At 37.7% G+C, this 15,632-nt stretch overlaps 1 long non-coding RNA gene across 1 annotated transcript in view; it reads right to left on the bottom strand.

Moving 5' to 3' along the window:
* The window catches only part of LOC138145291 (uncharacterized), a 171,336-nt gene that overhangs the window by 99,054 nt on the left and 56,650 nt on the right, over positions 1-15,632 (bottom strand). The window contains exon 2 of the long non-coding RNA XR_011164173.1: positions 1,819-1,915. This is a non-coding gene — a long non-coding RNA (uncharacterized lncRNA). The remainder of the gene's footprint in view (positions 1-1,818; positions 1,916-15,632) is intronic.

Here is a 15,632-nt window from a genome sequence, read left to right as displayed (position 1 = left end):
AGCCTCAGAGAACCCAACATTATCTCCACCCCAATAAGAGGTATTGCAGAAGGACCTTAGGGGAGAATAATCTCAAAATCAAGTCAAATGCCAACTTCTGAGTCCAAGATTTATCTTCTCAATTAGTATTCTTATGTTTTAATTACTTTGCTGACTGATTTTGCAAGCCCTTCAGGCAGGGACCTGATCCAGATCTTTACTTACATCTTATAAGTAATGCTCATTAGATGTTATTTCTTTTTGTTATTTTAAGGATTCTCAGGTTGAAGATCTATAGTGAAGACTTCACATCCCTCTACTACTTTGGCCTTAGCAGTTATGCCAGATTCTTGCAGACCTCAACAGAATGTTTGAGTTCTTCTAGTGGTTTATTTCCATTCTAGAATTAATTTGGCAGGAGTATTTGAAGTGTTCACAGCTCTCTTAGCAAAACGTGCTACATCATCATCCCTTCTGAAAGCCAAGTCGACACTATGCTGCACCTGTTTTAACACAATTTTTAAAAGAAGTTATGCTATATGAAAATTAGGAAAAGATTATATTTTAAATATTTAAGAACTGACACTCAAAATGATCAATATTTTTCAGCTAAAAAAAGGATATGGAAAAGTTTTTTTAAAACTACTTCCAAAGCTCCAAGTTACAAAATATGATCAAAGCAAAAGCTACATGTACATGTGTATATGTGTATGTACATGTATATATATATGTATGTATATATAAATATATATAAATATACACAGACACAAACATTCTCATTTGTATATGTTTGTAGGATGCTTGCCTTCCTTATCTCTGCCTCCTGTTTTCCCTGACTTCCTTCAAGCTCAAGCTAAAATTCCACCTTCTACAGACAGCTTTTCCTGCTCCCCCTTAATTCTAGGATCTTCTCTTTGTTGATTATTTCCAATTTATTCCCAGTCACATCTCCACAGTATATTGTTGTCTCCCCCATTGGACTGTAGCTCTTTGCAAAAAAGTGACTGTCTTTTTACCTTTCTCAATAACCTCAGCGCTTACCACAATGCCTAACACAATAGAAGTACTTAATAATCCTTTTGGCTGAGTGACTGACGGATACAGAGATGGCCTTGGAGTAAAGAAGGCCTGGATTTAAATCGTGCCTCTGACACAAAAGGAGCAGCTAGGTGGTGCAGTGAATAGAACACTGGGCTTAGGATCAGAAAGACTCATCTTCATGACCTGAAATCTGGCCTCAGACACTTGCTAGCTGTATGACCCTGGGCAAGTCACTTAATCCTCTTTACCTAAGTTTCCTCATCTGTAAAATGAGTTGGAGAAAGAAATGGCAAACCACTCCAGTATCTTTGCCAAGAAAACCCCAAATGGGGTCACGAAGACTCAGACACGACTGAATAACAACAAAATGGAACACAAACTAACTATGTGATCATGGGTAAGTCACTTAAGCTTTCAGGGTCCCAGGTAACCACATGTAAATGAGCATTTATTAAGTATATATAAGGAATAGAGGATATCGATACAAAGAAAATCTCTGCCCTGAAGGAAACCTACATTCTAATAAGGGAATTATAGAAGAGATTCAGATCTACATAAGGAGCTCCTCACACTGATAAAATTTGAGTTACAAACTAAAAAAAGAAAAAATAGGATATATACATATGTGCACAATGCATGCATATATGTGTATGCACATGTGTACATATGATGTGCATACATATTATGCATATACATATATACACATGCATTTGTAATATAGGTATAGATGCATTGCATGCACATTCATATGAAATAACAGCTTTATTTTAACTCATTAAAGTTTACTTTGCCTCTTACCTTATTGAAATCAAATCCATCTGATATGAACTTCATTTGTTTTCTTCCCTTCTACCTCAAGACCCCATGATCCAGATCCCATGCAACTCTGAGATAGCTGTATAGACCAGGAAAAAAAAAAGGCATCAGAATTAAAAGTCAGAAGACCTCTCTTTCTGAGTTCTAAATCTGCCACTCACAAATTGTTTAGCCATGGGCAAGCTATTTAATCTCTCTGTACCTCAGTTTCCCTATCTGTAAAATGGGGATAAAAATAGTCACCCTACCTCTTTGGGTTGTTGTGAGGAATACACTTTGTAACTATAAGCTGATTAATAAATGTGAGTTATTAATTAAATCACAATACCTAAATAACATAAGATTTACAGCTGGAAGTGACCTTAGAGGTCATTGCGTCTGATTCTATTTTGTAGTTGAAGAAACTGAAGCTTAGAGAATTTAAGTGACTTTTCCAAAGTCACCTAACTAGAAACAACAGAGCCAGAGCCAGGATTCAAACCTAAACCACTGCATTCCAAATCCAATTCTCTTAAATATTTCCCACCATGGCTTTTAAATTAATGAAGTTGTCTGTTTGATGTCATGAGTCATGATAGTTAGAGACAGAATGATTTCTACTCTGAAGAAATGCTATGGTTCACTAAGGTTCCTGGCTATGAAAGAAAAATAAGAAAAAAACAAAGTCAGGCCAAAGTACTGAAGAGGGTAAAAGATGGACGTTGGAAAGTTCTGAGATTCTCCATCAAAGGAGAGCATCCAGGAAAGCCATCTCAGCATTTCCTACATGTATCCACTTATCATACCCTGGTCAGGTACCTCTTCCACTGACCCTTACCTATTTTTCAATTTCCTTTTATGTATTGTCTTCCTCCATTGGACGGTGAGTTCCATAAGTACAGGAACTTTCTTTTGCTTTTCTTTGTAACCTCAGGGGTTAGTACAGTATCTGGTCTATAATATAACTGGCACTTAATAAATGATTATTGGCCGACTGACCATAATCAAATCAATTGTTTCCGGATAGGGTATGTCAGTCTACCACAAATATGACTCCATTCCTTTACTTTCCAACCAAAATACTACTTCCCAGTCATATCTCCACAGTATAAGCTCTCTCGCTTTATTAGAATATAACTTTCTTAAATGCAAGCTCTGAATTTGTTTTTGGTTTGGTAGCTTTCCCTCTCCACCCCTCACCCACAGTACCAGGAACAGAGTAAACATTGTAGAAGTAAACTGTGAGTTTGGAGGAAACAGCTCCCCAGAAAAAGTGAGCTTAGAGGGCTAGAAAACAGAGCTACTAGGTTGTATAAATGGCCTCAGGTTGTATTTTAATCAACATAGAATGAGTCTGCCAGATTCTGTCTTGAAGGAGATCTCCACTATTTTAGAGATTGTCTGCCCCACTACGATATTCTGACTATATTAATACAGGGAAAACATCCCACTGAAACAAACCTGTCTTTGGTAATTTGCTGAGACCCCAAAGAAAATACATTCTCCCCCAAATTGCCTGGCATCCTGTCCTGATTACGCAGCCTCCCAACTGCCTTACTTGGTAGGCTAATTGAGTCTTCCATTTGCCACACAATGTCACCCTATGGCTGTGCAAATCTCTATCCTACATATCCCTTTGTTTGGGGCCTGGCAACTACCCATCAGCTATTGCTGATGAAGCTTTTATCTTCTAGCCTTTCCTCTTGATATATTGACCTCCAGTCAAATGGACCAAGGTGAAACAAATCATTTAGTGGGAGGAACTTAGGACCTTTGGTTTGGAGAGTTACCTAACAACATTTAATAAATGTTTCTTCATTCATCCATCACATAAGTCTCTCTGGTTTGCTCTCTATTGGGCCTCTAACTGGTCATCCTGTCATATTGTTTCATGTTTCTTATTGAATATTACCTGTCTGATATTTCCCTCCTCCCTTTCCTGTACCCCAGATGGAGTCAGCAAAGATGTTCTTCCCCTGAAAAGGAATAATAAGCTCTTACACCTTTCTTTTAGCTTTACCCTGCTACCTAAGCTTCAGTCTTTTAGAAGGGCTGGGCTCTCATACATTATCACCAGATTATGAAAAAAAGCAACAGTGAGAGTCTTTGATTCTAGGTGCCAAGTTTCTTTTGGAACACAAAATAGCCAACTAACTAATTAGGGCCTATAGGCTTTTCTTTAAAACTAGTCCTTGGGGTGGCTCTGGAGTCAGGAGGCCCTGAATTCAAATCCAGCCTCAGACACTTAACACTTACTAGCTGTGTGGCCTTGGGCAAGTCACTTAACCCCAATTGCCCTGCCTTCCCCCCTCCAAAAAAATTTTTTTAAATAAAACGAATCCTTAAAATCTCTCTTCTACTAGCAGTATCTACATCTCTGTCCCAAGCTTCTAGCTAACTCAGAGTTAGTTCCTCTTAATTCTTTTAAGTTCCTGATTGCCAACCTGCATCTCCCTCAAATAATTTCAATGACTTTCTTTAACCCTATACTGAGGTGATCCAAAAGGGCTGCTGCTGCTGCTGCTGTTTTCTGTTGTTTCAGTCATGTATGACTCTTCATAACCCTTTTTGGGACTTTCTTCGTAAAGATACTAAAGTGTTTTGCCATTACTTTTTCCAGCTCATTTTATATGAACTATAAATTTTAAAAATCAAATAATTAAAAGGAAAGAAAAGAAAAAGAAAGAAATGCCCTTGTCTCTCTCTCCTGGCCCATTTCTATTCCTTCCTTTATTATATGTAATTTTATTTTGTACATATATATACATGTATATGCACATGTATGTATATATAATGTTATATCTTGTACTATACTATACAATACATAGTATTATACATACATAGGTATAGATATCTAAGAGCCTGCCCAAGACCCTGATACCTGAAGACCAAGTGTGTTACACTTTACCACTTCCCTTGGATTTTCTAGAATCCAAACCAAGTGTGTTTGGAGGCACCTAATCTCTTTGCTCTTGCTCCAGCCCATTAATGATGTCCCCCTCAACTGCAGGGGGTCCCTTGCACCTCAGTTCTATTTAACCACTTAATAGTTAGATTAATTTTTACAAAGGAATATTTGCTTCAAAGATATAGCAAGAACATGGGGCGGCCAGGTGGCTCAGCGAGTAAGAGCAAAATCCAGGCTCAGATACTCAGCACCACACCCAGAAATAACTGACCGTGTAACCTTGAGCAAGTTACTTAACCCCGATTGCTTACAAAAAAAAAAAAAAGATATAGCAAGAACAAACATACAAACATCTTCCACCCCAACATCTGTGAGGAATGATCACCTTATACCACCTTAGTCTCTGGAAAGGGGAAGGAGATTAGATTCACAGATTAGCTCAGCTCCTATGTAATACAGTCTCTCCAAGTTCCAAGTCCAAAACCACTCTGGGGATGGGTGTCAAGTCCCAGACTCCTCAGGGCTTCTTTGCTGGGCTAATGGCAACATCTGTCACGGAATCCTGCCTCCAAATTCACCATGTCTTGTTTCCAGATCTAGTGATTCTATTACCTATACCTAGGACTGAAAAGGTCAAACAAAACAGACCATAACAAAACATCAAGCTCATTCTCAAGGCCCCAAGACCTAAAATGGGAGAGGGAAAGGTAAATCTACCCTTTCCCCCATTTTAGCTCAATTTGCCAGGACCTTCACCCTTTCTAGAATCAGCTAGAAAGAGAATGAGGATATCCAAATCAGATCCATCTTTTAAAGACACAGTCTTTTTCCATAAGAAATGATGAGCAGACAGACTTCAGAAAAACCTGGGAAGACTTACATGAGCTGATGCTGAGTCAAGTGATCAAAACCAGGAGAACATGGTACACAGTAATGGCAACATTGTGTAATGACTAACTTTGATAGACTTACCCTTCTTAGCAATGCAAGGATCTAAGACTACTCCAAAAGACTCATGATGGAAAATACTTTCCACATCCAGAAAAAGAACTATGGAGTCTGAATGCAGATCAAAGCATACTATTTGCGCCCTCTTTTTTGTGTTTGTTTCTTCTTTCTCACGGTTCCTCCCATTGGTTCTAATTCTTCTTTACAACATGACTAATGTGAAAATATGTTTAATATGAATATATACATATATATGCAGCCTATATCAGGGTACATGCTGTCTTGGAATGGCGCTAGGGGAAGAAGAGGGAGAAAATTTAGAACTCAAAATCTTATGGAAGTGAATGTTGAAAACTAAAAGGAAATTAATTAATTTTTTTTTAAAAATAAAGATACAGCCTTTTGTGATAATCGAAAGAGTGTTTTTCCAATGCACATGGTAGGTAAATGAAGACAATCTTCTCCCAGAAGCTGCATGGATGCCTCCGTGTTAGGTGGTCTGGGAATGTGCAAAGTAAAGCCTTGGTAGATATGTATATGTGGCCAGAAACAAGCCTCCCAAGGCTTTGAGCTGCCCCCCTCCTAACCGTGCCACCTTTTATCTTTTTTTACCTTTTACCTGATTTTTACTGTCATAGTCTCTCTGCATTCTTACTGAATTGGCAAAATCCTTCCCCTCCGTCCCCATATTTTTTGGAGATTACCTTTATTATTTTGGAATTTATCTTGGATCAGTTTATTGGGAATTTATGAATTTTGCATGTTTAATATTTTTATATACATAGGCTAAACAGCAGCCACAGAAATTCAGTACCTACTTGGCTCTCAGAAAATGACACTGTTGCAGAGAAGGGATGAAAATGAACACTTTGAAACTACACATTAATTAGTAAATTTGGTTTTTTCTACTGGATTTTTAGGAGATTATTCTTTAAAATATATCAACATGTATTTATAGTGCGCCCACCATATTCCCAGTGCCATACTGAATGTTGTGGGGAATTGAGGATTGTTTAACATAGTCCTTGCCCTCAATGAATTTATGGTCTAGCTGAGGGAGCAAAATTAGAATATATGGGGAGGAGGGGAACAGAGCCAGCCTTACACAAGGAATGGATTTCTTCATTGAGCACAACCTTGGGTATCTCTAAAGTCCCTTCTAAGTACATGACCCTCTGATATCCTGAGGCAGGGATCACCTTTCTCCCTTATATTGCCCTCTCCCCCAAAAGAAACCTTTCTAATATTTGAAATTCCTTTAACAAATAATTTTGCATTACTATAATCTCAGAGAAAACAAATACAATCCCAGCTCTGGGCTTATACAGACTAGGTTGGATCTTGGGGAAAATCTCTCAAATCATATTCTTTGGTGCACACCCCCTATGATACAGGTTTGAAAGGATGGAGCATGTTGAAAATATCTCCTTATACAGATTGTGAACATCTTCATGGGCATTGTATTTGGGACTTTGAAGGTGTCTCCTTGATAGAAAATGAACAAATACCCTTACCCTGTGTAATCACTGGTCTATGGACACTATATTAAAGGCAATTAATTGAGCCAATGATACCTAGGACAAGGGCATTTTTTCCATGACCCTTCAAAAAGAAGTCTTCAAAGTATCAAATATGATTTCAGTGAGGATACTCTTACCCTAAGGAGAAAGTGAGATATCTTCAAGAAAAACCTTTATCTATCACCTCTGTCAACCCAGACAAAACTCTTTTTGGTCCATATCCTCTACCCTCAAAATGCAAATAACTCTAGAAAATGTGACGCATTTACAAACTCATTCATACTAAGGTATCAATGACTGATATCAGATCGTTTGAAGACAAGGGAAAGTAGAGAAGCCAAGTGTAGCAGCAAGCACCCCAGCGTTCCCAGGGTGGCTGCTAGCAATACAGGTTCTTGGATCTGCTTTGTTAAAGGAAAGCAACTCAAAAGGGGTTAACAAGCTTACTTTAATCAGTCAGACATATATCGTTTACCTTGTTCAGAGGAAAAAGGTCAGCACCCCAAACTTCAAAATATACAGACAGAATTATCAAGACATTAACAGATCAAGTAGACAGCTTTCCAAACTGTCCAACCATTACATCCATACCCAGTCAACATCTGGGTTTCCACATCTGGGTTTTTCAAAGCCGGGGGACTCTCAAAAACGTCTTCCCAGAATTCAGATCAAATCACAGAACACTTCTCAAAGTGAGTCCCAAAACAAAGCTACACATCAGGGCTTATATAGCCTTCTCCTGGCTCAGAGAATGTAACAACCTTTTGGACCCACTGGCCAATCAAAAAGTATCTACTGAAAAACAAGCCTCCCACCCCAGGCTCCAGGTGCACATTAGCCTAGGGGCAGGGAAGATCTTTAAAATTTACACTCTCATTACACCAAGATATTAGATATTAGATATAAGAGGTGCTCATTAGGAAATAAAAGGAAGAAGAAAGAGGTTGGGAGCACTAATGAGACATCTCACCCGTTTCTCAGTTTTGTACTCAGAATTAGAGAACAATAAAGTGATCAACTGTGTTTAATTAAATCCTTTCATGCCTTCAAGCGACAAGACTTTTCAGACTGTCTTCCAGTTCACTTTCCCTGCTTGACAGTTTTTCCCCCTCTCTGACTCCCCTTCTCTAACAGCATTCTTTATTTCACAGCTTCCATTCTTCTATCTCGTCCTATTACTTTCCTTCCTTTAGTCCTTGCCCTCCTCATTCTTCCTTTTAAGTCCATTCTGCCTGGCTGCTTTCAGCAGCTTCTCCTTTACAATACTGCTGCTGCCCTATGAAGATAGCTTGGCACATAGTAGCTACTTAATAAATGTCTATTGACTGACTGACCAATAAAAAATCTATACTCCTTACATGTTTGCACGAACCAACAAAGCAAGGGTAGTTCTAAGCTTGGCAACTACAGGATAAGTGACACTTGCCCAATTTCTCTTAGGAAAGAACCTTGAAAGATTAATGATCAATTAGAAGAAAGTGCCTTTTGTTGTTCAGTCATCTTTCAGTTGTGTCTGACTCTCTATGATCCCATTTGGGGTTTTCTTGGCAAAGATAATGGAATGGTTTGCCATTTCCTTCTCCAACTCATTTTACAGATGAGGAAACTGAGGCAAGCAGGGTTAAGTGACTTATCCACGGTCATACAGCTAGTAAGTGTCTGAGGCCATCAAGAAGATGAGTCTTCTTAACTCCAGATCCCATACTCCATCCACTGCACCACTAAGCAATATACTACGTGCCAAGAACTGTGTTTGGCAAGGTCTGGAAATTCAAAGACAAAAGCAAAGTTCCTGCCCTTGAGGAGCTTCCATTCTAATATGGACGTCACCATACACATATGTATGCATATACAAAACACATATAAAATATAGGTCATTTTATTAGGGGGGTAAGTGAATATTGGGAAGGGTAAAGATAATATCAACTGGAAAGACATACATGTGGTGAATTTCCTTACAGATAACTTCAATTTTGCAATGGAGGTCTTTATAAAGGCCTTCCAGGGATGCTGAAATTATTCATCATAAAACAACAGGAACAGATAGTTTTAATTTTGTGAGGGAATCCTTTAGACCCCAAGCATAAAGGAACACTAAAGGAAATATCTAGCTGTTTGTCACATCAAGTCAATAATAGTCAGAATGTGCTGGCCTAAGGAAGTAGCAAACTTTCTGGGGCATCCTGGGAGTAGCACTCTCTTGATGAGTTTCTCTTCTTGTTGTTTTTGTGGTTTCTGCATGCTGACTCTTGTGATCTAGAATAATCTACTATCAAAGTAGTCTGGGGAACAGCATAGCTAAGGAGAGAAGCTCAAAGAGCTAGGGAAGGGGTGCTAGAAAAGAATTCCAAACCTCTGGGAGCAACGCCAACATCTGCTTTTAATAAGCAGCTTTAGTGGCTGGGAAACAGATGCTAGAAAGCTGAATTTTCCCCCACTCTCCTTTTCTGATTTTTGCTCTGACCTTCATGTTTTAAGTTTCTTTTTTTATTTTTCCCTTAGTTAGGGATATTAAAGCTACCTTGACACCTCAAGAAGCTATGGTGATTTAGTGAGCATATAAATCTAAGCTTAATACCCCAAAGAAGAGGTTTTAAAGCCTTGGGGATTTGAGACTAAAAATGACAGTACATCCTTTTTGCTTGCTCTCCTGCTACCACCTGGATGAGAGGCTGACCTCCCAGGATTAGATGTAGGTGGTAGGGAGTATTCAACATTCCCCATAAAAATCCAAAGAGACCAGACCTCAGGATCGATCAGAGTCAAACAGGGAGATTGAAGGATTTTTGGTCATATTTCAGAAACCAAACATCCTCAAAACTACTTCTTCACATTGTAGGCTGTATGATACATAAGGAAAAATACACAGTATCTTAATCTTATGGAGGATATAATTAAGAGAATAACATGCAAATGGAGTTCACCATAAAATCACAGGATTTCATGCTGGAAGAGACCTTTAAGGGATCCTAGCATGCTTTAGTTTGCCGGGGGGCGAGACAAAATGCCACTGGGACAATTTTTATCCTCCATCTTCTAGGCAATCAAATGTTGACTTGTGAAAATGTTGGTACTAACTGGCATCTTTCTTTTATAGCAGTTTTTAGACTTCCTGGGAAAATTAATCCTGTCCCTACCCCATAGAGAGATGTGGTAGTGTAAGGGGCCAATCACATGTGAAACAAAACATTTAATAATAGCAAAAAATGTGATGTAGGGCTAGAATACCTGCCCTTTTACTACCCTTGAGTTTAACAAAGCAACAGACAGCTCAATTTTTGCTATACAGTATTTCATGTTTCCTAGTTAAACAGGGGTAAGTCCTTCCCATTTCAGGTAAGTTAGTGGAGTAGAAAGAAGGGCAAATAACAGATACAAGAGGTTTAGAGAACAGAATAAGACAAATGTAATACTAAATGTCTTAGTCTCCCATTTTGTTAGGTTATGGAATGAGAAGGGTTGTTTTTTCAAATCAACATGAAATAGGGAAAAAAATAACACAGGAAGGATGTCAAGAAAAACCTGGGCTTGAATCTTAACTCGACACTAACCCCGTGACTGTGGGCAAGTCTCTGAATCTGACTGAGCCTCAGTTTCCTCATCTATAAATGGAAACACAGTCAACAAACATTCATTAAGTGCTTATAAGTGCCAGGCATATACTAGGGAAGTGAGTTGATGAAGGAGAACAGGCTTATGGATTTGGGTGGGGGAGGATTGTACTTCACTTCTTGCTTTATTTTTTTCTGCAAATATCCGTTTACAAAAGCTCTTTGATTGTAATTAGCTGGTTGATAGTGAAAGTAAATCGACTGGTCAGTTGACTACATGATATTTGAGGTAGTAATCACTGGCTGGGTAAATATTGATTTATTAATAGTGTGGGGATAGGGGAAAGAGGGATATGCCAGACAGAGACTTGAGAGTTACAGTATTAGACAGACAAGACATAGCCCCTAAGGGCGCATTGAGCCCTAAAGAAGGCATTAATAGTAGCTCTCTGAGGATCCAACCTATCCAATCAGAATAGGAAGAATAAGCCTATGCTTTTGTGCTAAAGAACAAATTTCAGTACCAGTAGAGAATGTACTCTATACCAATACTAGATAATACCAAGTACAAGTTGGTATCAGTCTTAAAGAAGTTTAAAAGGTTGAAGGAACATATCTCTGCTCTGCAAGTTATAAAGAAGAATGGAAAATTCCTCAAAAGAATGAAGGAACTTCAAGGAGGGGGGAATAAAAGAAAGTAAGTGATATGAAGAGGAACAGGGGAACTCTAACCTGTATCAGAATACTAGAAGGTTTAAAAATGTGACAGAGAAAAAAGCTAAGAAAGACCACAAAATATATGGAACGAAATTAGTACAAAGCACTTACTGGAGACAAATGAGAGACACTGTTCAGGGGGAGGAAGATGTAATTTGTGTTCCACAAAGTAATGGTTTCTATAAAGGTGCCACTAAGTAATGTTCAGAGGGTGACAAAATGAGCAGTGGAGATTGGTGACTCTCATCTGAGAGGTTCTGAGGCAGCCATCTATCAGAATGCCAGAAACAGTAGAGAAAGGTGCTATCCTTACCAGGACATGTGTACAAGCCATAATGGAGAGCTTCCTAATGAATGTCAAACTCATTGACCTCTACTCACTCCCAGTGATGGAGGGAGAAATAAATGATGCTGTAACAAAAGAAAAAAAGACAACTAGAAAAGATTGCTAAGGATTACTGTATAAAGTCCTGGGTGAGAAAGTCAAAGACCTATGGAGTAGTGTCTAAAGTTCACTACAGTAGTACATTGAGGGTAGAACATTTAGAGAAGAAAAGAGGACTCAGGAAATTAAAAGTAGGCTAAGATGATGTCTGAGAATGGGGCTTGTATTTCTAGATGATGGTTTAAACTATAAGAATGATGAACAATTAGCCAGGAATATATAATAGATAACAAGAACCAGTGAAAATATTTTTACCTAGAGTCTATGCATTTTATCAAAAGAGCTTTAACCTGTAAAGAGGAGGAGGTAGAAAACTGCTCATATAGATTTTCCAAGTAAGATAGCATTGACAATAGCAGGTACAACTTAGGAAGAAGAATAACAGAAGAGAAAACGAATAATTCCTGGGAGACAATAGCCAGGGAAAGAGCCATCAATAAAACCTTTGACTTCAGATGGCTACATACAAATAGAAAAAGTGTGAGTAATAAATAGAGTGAAGTAGAGATTTACAGACAGCCAAAGATACCATTATTACCTCTGAAACTTGCTAGGATGAGACTCATGACTAGAATATGGCTTATTGAAAAGGAATAGAATCGATAAGGCAATGGTGGAGTAGCACTGTATATTACAAAAATATACATATTTCAAGCAATTCAGAAAACTGATCAGGATTCAATGGAGACCATTTTTAGTTAAGATCAATGAGGGAAGAAAAAGAAGTGATAATGTTAGACTATTCTACTGACCAATTTGATGGAATAAGGAATTATATGAGATATTCAGAAAAACTAACAACTATGGCACACGATGGTGCTAAAATAACTGAGTACTTGAACTATCCTCTCTGTCTCTCTTTCCCTAACTAGGTCTCTCTTTGTTCTCTGTTTCCTTCTGTCTCTCTCTTACGCTCACTACCTCTGTCTCTGTTGCTCTATCTCTTTCCATCTCTCTGTCTCTATCTCTCTGTTACTCTCTTTTCACACACCCAAAAATATTTGAAAAATTCATGATATACATTAATAATAATTTCATCCTTCATAAGGTAGAAGATACAAGAAGGACTGCCATTCTGATCCTGATTCTAATCATCAAAAAGGACTAGTTGATATAATTAAAACAATGGGAATTTGGTGGAAGTACCTGCCCCATCATATAGAACATTACAAACAAAAGAAACTATACATAATTCTATGATCACCCTAGATTTAAAAGAGTGGAATGATTTCAAGGATTCAGAGAAAGATTCTACAGAGTATGTCAGTCCAGAAAGACTGGAAAACTCTTGAGACTTCTTAAAGTTACAAGTAGAAAAAAGGAGCTGCCTGAAAAGACCAATGTGGCTAGAGAAGAAACTGATCTGCCCACTCATATTTTTAAAAGACATATATAGAAGATAGAAGTAAGGGTAGGTAAATAATTCTTAATACAAAATAGTGTCATGGTCTTGTAAAATAATATTACAAGTAAACTGAGACTGGTGAAGAATGCTAAGAATAGAGGTTTTTAAACTGTGTTATAAGCAAGAAGATCAAAGAAGAGATAGAAGTGCTACTTGGGGTGGACAAAATAAATAATAATAACAGATGAGAGTGAGGTCATACTACTCCACTATTATTTCTTTTTTTTTTAGAGGGGGGAAGGCAGAGCAATTGGAGTTAAGTGACTTGCCCAAGGTCACATAGCTACTTTTGTGTTAAGTGTCTGAGGCTGGATTTGAACTCAGGTCCTCCTGATTCCAGGGCCAGTGTTCTATTCACTGCACCACATAGCCACCCCTCCACTATTATTTCATTTGTGTTTTTTCTTCCACTGAAAAATATATTTGTGTTGCAATATATAGGACAAAAATGGTCAATGGGAATGGCATTAAAATCCAATGGCTAAGGAACACCCTACCTGCCATCAATGAGTTCAAATCACCAAGTGTAGACAAACTTTATCTTAGGATATTGAAGGAACTGGAAAATGATTAATGAGTTTTTATTATTGATTTTTATGAGATTGTGCATAAAGAAAGATCTGTCACAGGACTGTAGTACAGTCACATCATTTGTGTCTTACTCTTCATGATCCCATTTTGGGCTTTCTTTGGCAAAGATACTGGAATGATATGCTATTTCCTTCTCCGGCTCATTTTAAGAGGAGAGAACTAAGGCAAATGGGGTTAAGTGACTCACCAACGGTCACAAAACTAGTAAGTGTCTGACACCAGGTTTGAATTCAGAAAGATAACTCTCACTTCACCACCTAGTTGCCCTGTCATAGGAATACTGATTTACATAAAGGTGGAGAGGCAGAAAATGATTAGCTAGTGAATTTGTATTACTGATAAAATTCTAGAACACATGATTAAAGGGAAATTTTATGAGGACGTATAATATTGTCAAGCAATATAATCACTAAAAGCCAACATGACTTCATCAAGATCATTATACAGGCTAACTTAATTTTCTTTTTTGATGGAGCTACTAAACTGATAGATTAAAGGAATGATGAAGACATAAGATACTTAAATTTCAGTAAAGTATTTGATGAAGTTTCTCATATTACCCTTATAGAAAATGTAGAGGAATGTGAAGTACTGTTAGAAGGATTAGGACCTAGTTGAATGACTAGATTCAAAGAGTAGTTATTAATACGTTGGTGTCAAATTGGAAGGAGGTCACCCACAATGGATGGTTCAGGGGATCTGAATATGCCAATTACCATTATTATCTCTGATTTAGGTAAAACCACAGAAGATAATGCTTTTCAAATTTGCATATAACATGGAACTTGACTAATACTTTACATGACAGAGTCAAAATTTAAAAAGGTCTTGAGAGGCTAGTCAAGATGAATAAAAATCTATTAAGCTGAAATTTAATAGGAAAAAGAATGAAGTCCTATAATGGAGTTAAGAAAACAAATTGTATAAAGGCAGTTTAGCATTATTAAATAATATTTCCTGTGAAAAAGATCTAGAGGTTTTGGTGAACAACAAGCCCAGTACAAATCAGCAGTGTGATTGATACAGCAAGTAAAAGTTAATGCTATTTTGGGCAACATTTAGAGATAAATAGCTACAAACGTCCAGAGATCTTGAGACTCTGGTGACTCACCAAGGCATGGAAGTGATACTTGGATCTCAAATACTATGCCAATATTCTACAAGATCTGGCAGGTTCTACCATTCTAAATAAGGCTTCAAGCTCTATCACAACAATATACTAGGCTAATTAAATATGGGGATACTCATCACCAATAGGCCAGTGATAAATCATTTGCTCATGGCTACCTATGAAACAAAGAAAACTACAAACTGGCCTTCAGTCCTCCTTCAACTTCTGCAAGAATGGGAGAATTGGGGCAGAAGGTATCAAGAATCCCAAAGATTTCATATCATTTATAAGCACTAAACTAACCATCAATATTAAAAATGTGAAACTTGTCCATTTTTTCTTTTAAGAACACATCATCCATCTTGTTACACCATTTATTGAGTTGGGGATGGTTTTTAGTTTAATCGAGTTATATTAATTCCCTGTATATCTCAGATCTTTCTGAAAGACTTTGGTATTGATTATGAGACATGGGAGACCCTGGCACAGGATCGTCCAGTATGACATACTTGCATCAAAGAAGGAGCTGTTCTCTATGAGCAAAATAGAATTGTGGCAGTTTAAAGGAACAGTGAGATGCACAGATTTAGAAACATCTCCCTCTCAAATGATCATACAGAT

This window comes from Petaurus breviceps, unplaced genomic scaffold (genome assembly GCF_028583685.1).
Source record: "Petaurus breviceps papuanus isolate PSGF00001 unplaced genomic scaffold, PetGlider_PUasm1.0 90734, whole genome shotgun sequence".
Taxonomy (NCBI): domain Eukaryota; kingdom Metazoa; phylum Chordata; class Mammalia; order Diprotodontia; family Petauridae; genus Petaurus; species Petaurus breviceps.
The sequence above is the reverse complement of the archived record's forward strand: the minus strand, read 5'-3'. Positions and strand labels throughout refer to the sequence as shown.